The sequence below is a fragment of the Colius striatus genome, chromosome W (assembly GCF_028858725.1).
Source record: "Colius striatus isolate bColStr4 chromosome W, bColStr4.1.hap1, whole genome shotgun sequence".
NCBI lineage: Eukaryota > Metazoa > Chordata > Aves > Coliiformes > Coliidae > Colius > Colius striatus.
Window position 1 is genome coordinate 26,276,407 of NC_084789.1, and position 14,758 is coordinate 26,291,164.

General features: G+C 43.4%; 1 pseudogene; it reads right to left on the bottom strand.

Moving 5' to 3' along the window:
- The window catches only part of LOC133628509 (homer protein homolog 1-like), a 175,229-nt pseudogene that overhangs the window by 14,254 nt on the left and 146,217 nt on the right, over positions 1-14,758 (bottom strand).

The following is a 14,758-nucleotide window of genomic DNA, read 5'->3' on the forward strand; positions in this document are numbered from 1 at the left end:
CCAATGGCAGATTTAACAGTAATTGTTACAGATGTGGCAAATTTGGACACAGAGCCACTGAGTGCTGCTCTCGAGTGGCCAGACACAACATGCCTAAGGGAAATGGATTAATGAGTGCAAAAAGGGTGGGTGCAACACAAAAACACCCTTTGACACCAGTGGCTGCCTGGATCACATTTGCTCAGCCACTACAGGAAGTGCAGGAGTGGATGCGGAAACTGCAGTAGCTGTAACTGTCAACAATACAGAAGTTCAAATAATCCCATTCAATGCTAATGGACCCCTGGGTCATGGTTTAAGTGCTCTGCTCTTATGGCGGTCATTGGCCTCTCAACAAGGCATTTTTGTGCTCCCTGGTGTAATCAATGCTGATGATCAAGGAAACATTGGAATAATAGTTAAAGTGTGGCAGCCACCAGTTTATATAGCTAAAGGGACTAGAATAGCTCAATCAGTTCCTTTCATGGCTAAAGTTCTACTTGCAGGTATTCAAGAGCATTGAGATGGTGGTTTTGGATCCACTGGTATACCTGAGGTAAGACTTGTAATGCCACTTTTGCAGGCAAAGCCCACACAAATGGTTGTATTCCAACATTCAAATGATTAACAAATGGTCGCTTATAATGTGTTATTTGACACGGGAGCAGACGTAACCATTGTTCCGTTATCCTATTGGCCGGAAAACTGGCCTTTAGAGAGTTCAGAGACCCCTGTAGTTGGGGTAGGGGGCATGCAGAAGGCAAAACTTAGCAAAGACCTAATTTTGGTGTGGATTCAAAGTGAAGAAAATATGTGTGTACAAATTCAACCCTATGTAATAAATACTTCAGTTTGGCTTTTAGGTAGAGATGCTGTAGTGGGTCTGGGATCGTAGTGATTTTCCACAGCAGCTCTTGCAGTGCTGTGCTTACTGTTGGTATCAATATTATGACTACTGCTCGCACAGCATCAGGGCTGTCCCTCCAGCATTCCTTCCCCCACCTTCACAAATGGGTGGGCACAATCTTGGGAGGGACCATGGCCAGAACAGCTGACCCAGGCTGACCAAGGAGATATTCCATACCACATGACGTCAGTTCAGTAATATAAAACTGGGTGAGAGGAGCAGGAAGGGGAGGCAAGATTCATTTTTGGCCTTCCAAAAGCAACCGTTACGCATACCGAAGCCCTGCTTCTCAAGAGGTGGCTGGACATCGCTGCTGAGAAGTAGAGGGTAACAGCTTTATTTGCTTTTGCTTCTCTTCTTGTGCGTGCAGCTTTGCTGTTTCTTTATTAAACTGCTTTCATCTCAACCCATGAGACTCTCATCTTATTTTTACCCCTCCCCTGGCTTGCTGAGAAGGTGAGTGATAGAGTGGTGTGGTGGGCACCTAGCATCCAGCCAGAGTCAAGCTACCACAGACACCTTAAGCCAAATGATCTATCATTTGTCAAATGAAAATTTTTATTGGTGGCTATTGATGGCCAACCAATCCTGAAGTTAACTTGGCTCACAGATTGGATTGTCTCACAGTATGGCTTGATCAATGGCCGCTAAATAAAGAAAAGCTCGCCCAGATACGTGATTTAGTAAATGAACAGTTAGAAAAAGGGCATATCAAGCCGTCTTCTAGTCCCTGGACCACACCAATTTTTACTGTCCCTGAGAAATTGGGGAAATGGTGATTATTACATGATTTAAGAGCCGTTAATGCATTGAATGCAGGTTATGGGTGCTTTGCAACCAGGATTACTCTCCCCTGCTATGATTCTGAAAGATTGGCCTTTATTAATAATTGATCTGAAAGATTGTTTCTTTGCCTTTATCATGTAAAGGGATCATAGTGACAAATTTGTGTTTACAGTATCATCTATTAACGAGCAAGAACCTGCAAAATGATATCAAGGGGTAGTTTTACATTGGGGAATGATGAATTCCCCAACTATTTGTCAAACATATGTTGCCTGGGCGTTGGTACCACTACGCAAAAAATATCTTTCTGTCTTATTTTATCATTATATGGATGATATCCTAATTGCAGGAAAAGATTTGGATCAGCATCAGATACTAGAAGAAGTGAAGCAACAGTTGGGCATCTCCGGATTAGTGATCGTGCCAGAAAAGGTACAAATGCATGCCTCTTTGAGATATTTGATGACACCAAACTGGGAGGACTGGCTGATTCCCCAGAAGGCTGTGTTGCCATTCAGCGGGATCTCGACCAGGTTGAGAGTTGGGCAGAGAGGAACCTCATGAGGTTCAACAAGGACAAGTGTAGAGTCCTGCATCTGGGAAGGAACAACCCCATGCACCAGTACAGGCTGGGGTTGAACTGCTGAACATCTCTATGATAATATCGTTGTGGGAAACTAGATGTTCCTGCTATGTCTACAGAGATGCAAGTTCAACAACAACATGATTGACTGTCAGTCACTATTCTATAAAATCCCAGTTCAATTTCTGTGGGGCAAGAGGATTTCTGCATACTCTCCTTTGGAGTGTATCTGAAAATATTCCCCCTTGAGCAAGGGCTACCCTCCTGAGCTGAGAGAATCTCCTGCTGTCTTTGATATGATCGAGTAACATAATTCTCTATGAAATAAAGGCCGAACCACAACTTATTGTGATGATCACCATGAAAATGAAGCTACAAAACAAAGAAGGAGGAAATGTGGGAATAACAAACTGGTACTTAGTAAAAAATGTAAACTGACCTTCAGGTTATGAGACTGATTGTGAGCAAATGACGAAGTGTTACAGAATGCCCTGTTGCGAGTGTGAGAATCAGCAGTGTGAGACTGGAAAAGAGGCAAAATCTCAAGGTCAGCAGGATGTAAAAACATAAACTGAGATGATGTATACAGCATGGTAGCACTTGCTCATGGCAATGCTCCCCCTTCAGCAAACCTGACTGAATTTGGTATGTTTCAGTGCGTCGCCCTGATCCCAGTTGTCCTGAGATCAGTACAGCCTTTTCCAGGGATCTGTCACCCTAACAATAAAATAGCTTTTCCCTAAGTTTAAGTGGAACTTTTTCTGTTCCAGCTTTTTTCCATTATCCTTTGTTATGTCACTAGATACAATAGAAAAAAAGTGATGCCTCAACCTCCTGAAATCCACCATTTAGACATTTGTAAATGTTAATGAGATCCCCTCTCAGTCTTCTCTTCTGTAGACTAAACAACTCCAGTTCCCACAGCCTTTCCTTATATGAAAGATGCTCCAGTCCCCTGATCATCTTGGTGGCCCTGCGCTGGACTCTCTCCAGAAGTTCTCTGTCCCTCTTGAGCTGAGGAGCCCAGAACTGGACACAGTACTCCAGATGAGGCCTCACCAGGGCAGAGTAGAGAAGGAGAAGAACCTCCCTTGACCTACTGGACACACTCTTCTTGATGCATCCCAGGATGCCATTGGCCTTCTTGGCCATGAAGGCACATTGCTGGCTCATATTTAGCTTATTATCAATCCGGACTCCCAGGTCTCTCTCTCTCCAGCCTGTACTGGTCCATAGGGTTGTTCTTTCCACGATGCAGGACTCTGCACTTGTCCTTGTTGAACGTCATGAGGTTCCTCTCTGCCCAACTGTCAAGCCACTTGAGATCCCGCTGAATGTCAGCACAGCCTTCTGGGGAATCAGCCAGTCCTCCCAGTTTGGTGTCATCAGCAAACTTGCTGAAGGTACACTGTTGCCTCATTCAGGTCATTGATGAAGATGTTGAACAAGACTGGCCCCAGAACAGACCCCTGTGGAACTCCACTGGCCACAGGCCTCCAACTTGACTTGGCTACGTTGATCACCACTCTCTGGGTTCTGTCATTCAGCCAGTTCTTGATCCATCTCACCATCCACTCATCTAGCCCACACTTCCCAATCTTTCATATGAGGATGTCATGGGAGATGGTGTCAAAAGCCTTGCTCAAGTCAAGGTAGATGACATCTGCTGCTCTCTCCCTCATCTAGCCAGTGAGTCACGCCATCATAGAAGGCTATCACGTTGGTCAAGCAGGATTTCTCCTTGGTGAATTGCCGCGAAGTTTTTGGCTCTTGGCCTGAAAAACCCAGACTCGAAGTCTGAAAACCAGGCGCAAAGCCTGAAACCAGGCTCGAAGCCTGAAAAATGAACCAGACTCGAAGTCTGCAAACCAGGCTCGAAGCCTGAAAAATGAACCAGACTCTAAGTCTGAAAAACCCAGGCTCGAAGCCTGAAAAACCAGCTCCAAGCCTACTTCATGCGGCGATCAACCCAGGGTCCGATTCTCAGCTGGGTGGGAAGAAATCAGTCCTACTCAATGTGAGTGATAGCAGAAATCTTCTCCTTTATTGAGAGCAGGCTCTAACTTATACACACAGCAGCTTCAAAGCTAGCTCAGCAACAGCAGCTAATAGATTACATTCTCATGTTCATCTTACTTGCGGTTTCTGCGATAAGCAAGCTCCCTCACATTTTCCCATCTTGTTTTTCTCCGAAGTTGTTTTCCACCTTGAGCTGTTAGCTCGTTAGCTGAAAACAGCCCGACCTTGAGGGAGCAGAAAGCGGCCTGCTGTCTACATGACAGCAACGGCTTTAACCATGGCTCTGACTCTGGTCTTGATTGTGCATTAAATTCATATAACTAGAGCTCAGACTGCCTTGCCCCAACAGGCCTAACATTATGCTCCGGGATCCATGTCCATGCTCCCTCATTTTTTCTCCACAGTGAATCTTTGGAGACTCCCCCTGATAATCATAATTTCCTTCATGTGTTTACAAATGATATCCAGGATGGGCTGTTCCACCAATTTTCCATGGTTGGAGGTGAGGTTGACCAGCCTGTATTTTCCTGGGTCCTCCTTCTTGCCTTTTTTGAAAACTGGAGTGACATTTGCCTTCCTTTAGTCCTCAGGCACCTATGTCTTTAAGATTTCTTTCTTGAAGAATGTCCAGTCTTCCTGGACTCTGTTTTCCTTCGGGATTGCTCCCAAGGGACTAACCAAACAAGGGCATCTAACCGAACTAAACAGTCCAAAGTCTCCCCTCCAGAACTCCAAGGTGGCAGTTCTGGTGACCTCCCTCCTTACTTCTCCAAGACTCGAAATCTCCATCATTTCATGATTGCTATGCTCAAGATAGCCTCCAACCATCACAACTTCTATATTTTGGTATCAGCAAAACTAGTAAAGATATCCTGACTTACAGAGAGACACACTGATCATATTTCATTGATAGATCTCCTCTACATTGTTAATGAAATTATCAAGTAACAAGGGCCCTGTTACTTACCCTTCACAGTGATAAACTACTGCTCATCACTGGAATTTTCCAATTATGGATTTTTAATTAATTCCTTGATATATGCGGTAATCATAGAATCATAGAACGGTAGGGGTTGGAAGGGACCTTTAGAGATCATCTAGTCCAACCCCCCTGCAGAAGCAGGTTTACCTAGATCAGGTCGCATAGGAACATGTCCAGGCGAGTCTTGAAGACCTCCAGGGAAGGAGACTCCACAACCCCTCTGGGCAGCCTGTTCCACTGCACCGTCACCTTCACAGTGAAATAGTTTTTTCTTATATTTAAGTGGAACTTTTTGTGTTCCAGCTTCATCCCATTACCCCTTGTCCTGTTGCTAGCTACTAAAGAAAAAGGATGTCCCAACCTCCTGACACTCACCCTTTAGATATTTATAAATGTTAATAAGATCTCCCCTCAATCTCCTCCAGACTAAACAGCCCCAGTTCCCGCAGCCTTTCCTCATAAGGAAGATGCTCAAGTCCCCTGATCATATTGGTGGCCCTGCACTGGACTCTCTCCAGAAGTTCTCTGTCCCTCTTGAGCTGGGCAGCCCAGAACTGGACACAGTACTCCAGATGAGGCCTCACCAGGGCAAAGTAGAGGGGGAGCAGAACCTCCCTTGACCTGCTGGCCACACTCTTCTTGATGTATCCCAGGATGCCAAAATGTAATACACCTTGGAATAATAATTTATTTGCATAGAGTTTTTCTTACAGGATATATTTCAAAATATTTTAATATTACATAATATATATTTTAAAAGTTATATAATCCATTTGTAAACACAAAGGGGAAAAAATAAAGCATTAGGAAAAAAAAAGCAAGACGAACAGATATGGACACTGGAGACAATCACCCTGAAAACAGATGATGAGTCAACTAAGTGAAGAGATGTGAGCTAGTTAGTGTAAAGCTACAGAAGAAAATACCAGTTTACTGATGTCACATGTCAGGTGAAGTGATTCAGGGAAAATAAGTATTATCAAAGCAAGAATATTACAGCAAACCAAAGATTCAAGATCTTTTAGATGGGCTGCATCAGGTCAGTAATAAGCTTTAAGTTGAAGAAAGGCTACTTTTAACATGGATCCTAGGACAGATTTAGATTTATTTGAACAGACTAATGTAGAACCATTCAGAAACTGATCACCTACAATATGACATATAGAAATATATATATATATATATATATCCATTTGGTTACTAAAGATATAAATATACCAAAAGGAAGCTACTGACTTCATAAAGTATGATTTTTTATAACATCTTAGCATTTTCTAATTAAAAAAAAATCTTTCATCTCTTAATTCTAAGGCTTATTATTTTTCATGTGTTACACTGAAATTATTGCATGTGCTACTGCTAGAACAATTTTCAACTTTCATTATCATTTTCATTTTTAGTCTCTCAGATAAGTTCATTTCATCTGAAAACTCCCATGTCTCATCTAAACCCAGGAACAATTTTTGGAATAGTGGAATAGGCAAGCTTGGGTGTATTCCAAACAGTCTTTAAAGAAACATCATAATAACACATTTTTTCCATATAATTTGAATAAGAATGGGAAAAAATTAGTAAACTCAATTTGTTCTTATGTGGTTTATTCTGTATTTAAAATTAGATTCAAGTTCCAATTCATGTAATGCATTTCAAAGGATGTTTGTTTAACAGTTTTTATGCTGTGGATATTCTGACAGGGCTTGATTTCAGTGTGATTTTAGCCAAGACACAGAACAGTGAGGGTCACATTTAATCAATTTAGATTTGGAGCTATTTAATGCCTTTCAGTCCTATCAGAACTCTGAAGTCCGAATTCAGAGTTTAAACCCCACTAAGCTTTAGGTCAGCTTCATTCAGAAGACAGGTTTCACAAGGAAGGTGTGTCTGTGCTGGCCAGTCAGCTCAGCAACAGGATAGGAGCTCAGATATAGGAAGTGAGGGTATGTTGAGGGCATACTGCTTCCAATAGGCTGAAGCATCTGGATTTGCGCACAGTAAAGAAATAACCCAGAGAAAGCAATAAACCCACAAAGATTCTAATTCCAAGAAAATGTCAGAGTGTGTTCTTGAAGTCTGTCCTACACAAGAATGCTTTAACCTTTACTTTCTCAAAGTATATTTAAAACTAATCCCAACATGATACACAGTCTGAAAGTTCAACAGCACACAAGACCTATGGAAAGACACTGCACTAAAAAATGAGACTAGAACTGATGAGAATATGTATCAATTAAGCCCATCTACTAGCCCAAGTGTATTCTGTGGATTTGTAAATGAAATTTGGGTCTGTTCCCTTAGGAAAAAATAATGACTTAGAGTAGGTGGAAATTTTGTTAAAAATTCCCAAGGAGCATCCCAACCCACCACTTTGTAACACAGTGTAACTTTTGTATTTATCTGGCACCTTCAGTGAATGTAGCACAAGTTGCTGATGTGAACTGCTCACTTGATTGTTTATCCCTTCTGTCTAAATTAAGATGATACACTATAGCTTACCTGTAACTTCTGGGTCAAAGAATCTCTCTGTTCCTGGAGCTCTCTGTCACTGTTGATTTCTTGTCTCAATCTTTCTATTTCCTAAGGGAGAAGAAACAACCTCGCTAGCAACACTCTAGCTGGCTTGGCCTCAGTGCAGGTAAAATGGCTGCTGCTTATCCTGAGCAAGCCATTTCAGTGATATCAAAACTGGCAGTTAGCTACTGCTCATCATAACACATGAAGTTTAAGCCCTGCTTCCAATATTCCTGAATCACAGTCCCAAAACAGCAATTCTGTTGTAAATAAACAATACTATTATGGGTTTGTGAGGAGCTGCTTTTGCTTGGTAACAGGAGGAGGGGGTTGCAGTGCAGACCCAGTAAATAGTCCTCAGACTTTCCCCTGGCTCTTGAGGAGAGACAAATGGCAGGAGCCATTGGGAAAAGACTGAAACCCCCATTCCTTTGCCCCTCTGAGACGTTCATGGGGGGAGGATATAAAGACACTGGGATCAGGGCTCTGAGACTGGGAAGAGGGGAGGGGTGGGGAGAAGGTGGTTTCAAAGGGTTGGTTGTGCTTTTCATTGTTGTACCACTGTGTTGTTTTCTGTTTGTTATGTTTTGGGGTTTTATGGTTATGTTTTGGTTGGTGGTGGATTAAATTATTTTCTGTTTCCTTCCCCAAGGAAAGGAAAGGTTTGCTTTGTCTGTTTTGTCCAGGACCATAAGCCACAATTAAACCCTCCCTGTCCTCTGGAAGTTCTTAAGTCTGTGGTACTTAAGTCTAATTGTGGTCTTTTGTCCCTGGATGGGCCTAAACCATGACAAATACAGAGAAGCATTTTCTTTGCTAGAAAAGTTCAAGTTTTCTCTCCCACACAAAAGATCTGAAGTAATGTTTTCCAAAAAAAATTAAGAGGCCTTGTAATTAGAGAAACATTTTTATACTTTATATTCTATTATAATCTATCCTCCATTTTTTCAAGAGAAAAAATCAGTTTTCATCTGGGAGCTGCTTATAATGTCACTATCAGCAGGGCTGAGCATCAAAAAATTGCCCACTTTGACCACTGTAAAAGCAATCTAAAAGAAATGGTATCTTTAATTTAGAAAGAAAGTAATAAGTTATAAAAATAACAAATATAGATAAAATAATGAATGGAAGAGAAAACTTTTCTTAGCTTACTTACAGGAGACAAGAATAGAAACAGTTAATGAAACTAAAAGGTATCAAACTTAAAACTAATACTTATCCCTAGAAGGGCATAGTCACCTCCCAGAATTCCTTTCAGAAAGATCTCTTTGCATCCAACAGCTCAGCATAATTCAAAAGTGCATGGGCACCAAAATGGGAAACATTACCAACCTGAAGCTAATCTCTTAAGCATGAAGGAATTTGGAAAAAGCTTCTGTCCTGGGTTTGGCGAGGATAGGGTTAACTTTCCTCACATGACACAAGGGGGCATGCTCAGGATATTCAATACCATGCTGACATCATGCTCAGGATATAAGGGTGGCTGCCGGCAGGATGGTGGGAGTTTATAGTTTTGGCTGTATGGGAGGCTGTCCAGGAGTTTTGGGCTGCAGTGTGCTATGCTGAGTGGGTGTCTGTGTGAAGGCTGGCATCAATATGGTGAGCCCTGGGGAGCAGAGGCAAACCAGGTTGACTAAGGAGAAGTGAGTAACTGTGTGGTTTGGTTACTGTCAGCTGGGTTTAAATGAGGCAGATGGTCACAATGCTGGTTCAGTTGTTTACATGGTGGAGTTATGCAAACTCTTACCTGCTCTGTGTTTCCTGGAGTGCTGTTTATCACCTTTAGGAGAGTAATGAGGACCAAGATTTTGTTGTACTGGGTTCTTTCAGCTTATGTGATATGATTACTTTGTTGGTTATGAGGCTCAGGTGGTATTTGTAAATGGCATTGTTGTCACTTCTATCCTTGGATTTGTCTTTCAGAACTCCTTAGTAATCTCTCCCAGCCTATGGAGAGGGCAGGGAGGGATACTTTCTTTTATCTCCTCTTCTTCTACAACAGCTTTTGAAGATTTTTAATACCCTTGGGACATGGCAGTCATCCTGCTCTTGTTGTTATATCTCATGAATGTATCTCATGTCTTGCCTAGGGTTGTAAAATTTAAGAGCTTCACTCAAACATCTGCCCCAAGGCTGGATAGTTATGGGTGGAATGGCATGTGGGAGAATAAAGGCAGGAATCTAGAGAACTTCTCACCTCTAATGGTTTGGAAGTTCACCCCTGAACAACTACTAGACCCTGATAAAGTATTTGAAGAGAAATTGTTGTGGCTATTCCAAAGAGACACAACTGATAGCACTGTACTAGGCCCTGGCCAGTGTCTCCCAAACGCTGTTCAACATCAGGCAGCATCCTCAGGAGGAAGGGGAGAAAAATAGACCAACTGGTACTGCAGCTACCCTAACTCCAATGATATGCACTGTAACTACTCAAACCCTGGTGACAGGCACTGTAGCTGAATCAGAAAAACAGCCTATGCCAGTATCAGTTATTCCTACATAGAAGAAGAAATGTTGGATGCAGAAGTCAGCTTCTTTAGAGAGGGAAGCAACTCCTACTATAATGGGAGAGGAGGAAGAAGTGGAAGCAAGACTATCATAGGAGGAGGAAGAGGCAGAAGTCATGAAGGAGATAGTTAACACCTGATCCATACACCTGAGTGAGTTGTGAGACAGGTGAAATGACTTCAGCTGTCATCCAGGAGAGCACATTGTCACCTGGTTGCTCTGATACTCTGATCCCTCCAGCATTCTTTCTCCCACCTTCACCAATAGCTCAGGATGGGCACAATCTTGAGAGGGACCATGGCCAGGACAGCTGACCCAGGCTGACCAAGGAGATATTCCATACCATATGATGTCAACTCAGTAATATAAACTGGGGGAGAGGAGCAGGAAGGGGGAGGGGGGGCAAGATTCATTTTTGACCTTCCAAAAGCAACTGTTATGTGTACCGAAGCCCTGCTTCTAAGGAGGTGGCAGGACATCGCTGCTGATGAGAAGTAGAGAGTAACAGCTTTATTTGCTTTTGCTTCGCTTCTCACTTGCGCAGATTTGCTGCTTCTTTATTAAACTGCTTTTATCTCAACCCACGAGACTCTCATTTGGCAGCAGAGTGCAGGCCACAATTCACCTTCATGTGGAGAGGTGTCCAATATACCTGGAATAGATTGCCCCAGGGATGGAAACATAGTCCTACAATTTGTCACGGTCTAATCCAAATTGTGCTGGAAATGGGTGATGCCCCCAAACATTTACAGTACATTGATGACGTAATTGTATGGGGCAACAAGGCAGAAGAAGTGTTTGAGAAGGGGAAAAGAATAATTCGGATTCTTCTAAAAGCCGGTTTTGCTGTAAAAAGGAACAAAGTAAAGGGACCTGCAAAAGAGATCCAGTTCTTGGGCATAAAATGGCAAGATGGGCGTTGGCATGTGCCTATGGATGTTGTGAACAAAATAGCGACTATGTCTCAACCAACTAATAAGAAAAAAACACAAGCTTTCCTTAGCTTTGTGGGATTCTGGAGGATGCATATTCCAGGTTAGAGTCAGCTTGTGAGCCCTCTCTTTAGAATAACCAGAAAGAAGAACTGTTTTGAGTAGGGCCTTGAGCAACAACAAGCTTTTCAACAAATTAAACAGGAAATAGCTCGTGCAGTCGCCCTTGGGCCCATTTGTACAGGGCCAGATGTGAAAAATATCCTCTACACTGCCGCTGGAGAGCATGGTCTCACCTGGAGCCTCTGGCAGAAAACATCTGGAAAAACCCGAAGTCAACCATTAGGGTTTTGGAGCCAAGGATATCGAGGATCGGAAGCCCACTACACCCCAGCTGAAAAAGAAATACTAGCAGCATATGAGGGACTTCGAGCTGCTTCAGAAGTCATTGGCACAGAAGCTTCTCTCCTCTTGGCACCACATCTGCCTGTGCTACATTGGATGTTCAAAGGGAAAATCCCTTCTATACATCATTCAACCAGCGCTACATGGAGTAAGTGGATGGCGTTGATTACACAACGATCTCGGCTGGGGAAATCTAATCGCCCAGGAATCCTGGAAGAGATCATGGACTGGCCAGAAGGCAGAGATTTTGGAGCATTACATGAGGAAGTAGCTCGTGCCCAAGAGGAACCACAATATAATGAACTATCAGAAGATGAGAGGCATTATGCTTTGTTTACTGATGGATCCTGCCGCGTTTTAGGAAATCATCGTAAGTGGAAAGCTGCTGTGTGGAGTCCTACACGACGAGTTGTTGAGGCCACTGAAGGAGAAGGTGAGTCAAGTCAGTTTGCTGAAGTGAAAGCGATCCAACTAGCTCTAAAGGTTGCAGAACAAGAGAAGTGGCCAGTACTCTATACTGACTCCTGGATGGTGGCTAATGCCCTATGCACTGCTACAGCAATGGAAGAAGACCAACTGGCAGCGCAGGGGTAAACCCATCTGGGCTGCTGCATTGTGGCAAGACATTGCTGCTCGGGTGGAAAACATGACTCTGAAAGTACGTCATGTAGATGCTCATGTGCCAAAAAGCCGTGCCAATGAAGAACAATGGAACAACCAACAGGTAGATAAAGCTGCTAAAATTGAACTAGCTCAGGTAGACCTAGACTGGGAGTGTAAAGATGAGCTATTTATAGCTCGATGGGCCCATGAAACATCAGGACATCTAGGAAGAGATGCAACATATAGATGGGCTCGTGATCGAGGGGTGGACTTGACCATGGAAGCCATCACACAGGATACCCAAGAATGTGAAACGTACTTTAATCAAGCAAGCCACACGAATCAAGTCTCCCTGGAACAGAGGCCGATGGCTAGGTTTTCAATATTGTGAGGCCTGGCAAATAGACTATGTTGGACCACTACCACAAACACACCAAGGCAAGCGTTACATACTCACCATGGTGGAAGCAACTACCGGTTGGTTGGAAACACCCTGTAAACCATGCCACTACCCGAAATACTGTCTTGGGCTTTGAAAGGCAAGTTTTATGGCAAAACGGTATTCCGGAAAGAATTGAATCAGACATTGGGACTCATTTTCGAAATAATCTCATAAACTCCCAGGCAAAGAAACATGGCATTGAGTGGATATACCACATCCCCTATCACCCACAAGCCTCTGGAAAGATTGAAAAATATAATGGATTTCTAAAGACCAATTTGAGAGCACTGGGAAATGGGGCATGGAAGCAGTGAGATAAAAATTTAGCAGAAGTAACTTGACTAGTTAAAAGCAGAGGTTCAACTAACCACCCTGGTCCTGCCCAAAAAAAACCTCTACATACTGTGGGAGGAGATAAGGTCCCTGTAGTGCACCCAGGGAAATGGCTGGGGAAGGGCAAACCCATTCGTGGGATTGTCTTTGCTCAGGGGCCTGGATGTACTTGGTGGGTGACGAGAAAGGATGGGGAAACTCGATGTGTGCCTCAAGGAGATTTAATCTTGGGGGAGAAATAGCCTGTTATGTGAGTTGTCTGTTGTAGGCGATGAGGTATGAACTTTGCAAGAAACCGGACAAGTGGACAAACCAAGCTGATGCTGGTGCCCAACACTGAACACACTGTTTCCCCTGGCCTGGATATCCATCTTGATGGATGAGACCTAAGTTATGGCCTGCTCCACTGAACATCTACAGAGGATGAAAGATACAAGAATGTTGGTTTGTTCGATGCAAGATGCAAGAGGGAATACAAGAATGGTGTTTGTTTGTTGAAGAGTCGGAGTACTGGTTAATGAGAGTATATAAAAATATATATGGGTTGCTAAGATGGTTTGTCTGAGCATGACAAATGGTATGGAATAAAGGGTGGAGATTGTAGTGGGTCTGGGATGGTAGTGATTTTCCACAGCAGCTCTTGCAGTGCTGTGCTTTACTGTTGATATGAATATTATGACTACTACTGCTATTTGCTTTTGCTTCACTTCCTGCATGTGCGCCTTTGCTGTTTCTTTATTAAACTACTTTTATCTCAACCCACAAGACTCTCATCTTATTTTGTCCCCTTCCCGGGCTTGCTGAGGAGGCTGGTGATAGAGCGGTGTGGTGGGCACCTGTCAACCAGCCAGGGTCAAACTACTTCAGCCTTTTTGGCGCCCAATGTGGGGCCCGATAATTGCAGTTTTACATTAAATGAGGCCCATCAGGTTCAGGCACTATACTGGGGCCTAGCCTCTGCCTACCGAGTTGCATTCTAGTCCTCTCAGAGAACTATGGTTGAGGTGGAAACTCAAATTGTATCTGAGACCACCATGGTAGATTCAGGGAATCAAACAACGACCACAGTAATTGCCCCGGTAGTGAAAAAGAAACAGTGGATACGGAGGTCAACAAGTCCATACAGAGAAGCCCAACAGCTGAGATCTCTCACTAGGGGCCAGGGAATTGATAGAGACATTGGAAAGAAGACCTCAATTTGCAGTCTCTGGAAACAGCCCCTCTCAAATGCAGTGGCAAGATACCCATTCAAGAAGGATCTGGTAAATGCCTGAGGAAAGTGGACTAGAACAGATGAAGGCATCCAGTACCTAAGGGAATTAGCTGAGCTGGAAGTCATTTATAGTGATCTAGATAATAGTGAGGCCTCCACAGATCCAGACAATCTCCAGTGTACACGGGCCATGTTGAGAAAGTGATTCAGAGTGTCCCAGCTTCGTATTCTAATATCTTGGCAATGGTGTATCACCCAGACATGGATATACCAACAGTGGAGAGAATCTCTTCTTGGTTGCAAAACTATGAAGAGAGCCTCTGCATCTCCTCACCAGTGTGGGATGATGGACTGACTGTCAGAAATGCCCCAAGAATTTGGTCATCCACTGCCCCAACCAGGGGGAAAAGGAAGTCCCAGACGTACGAGTACGCCACCCAATGAACTCTGGCTCTTTTTGCGAATTTATCAAAAATTCCAGAGTGTAGTGGTTTGGCCCTGCTAGCAAAGAAGCACCATGACAGTCTCTCACTCGGTGCCCCACATTCACCCCCACCC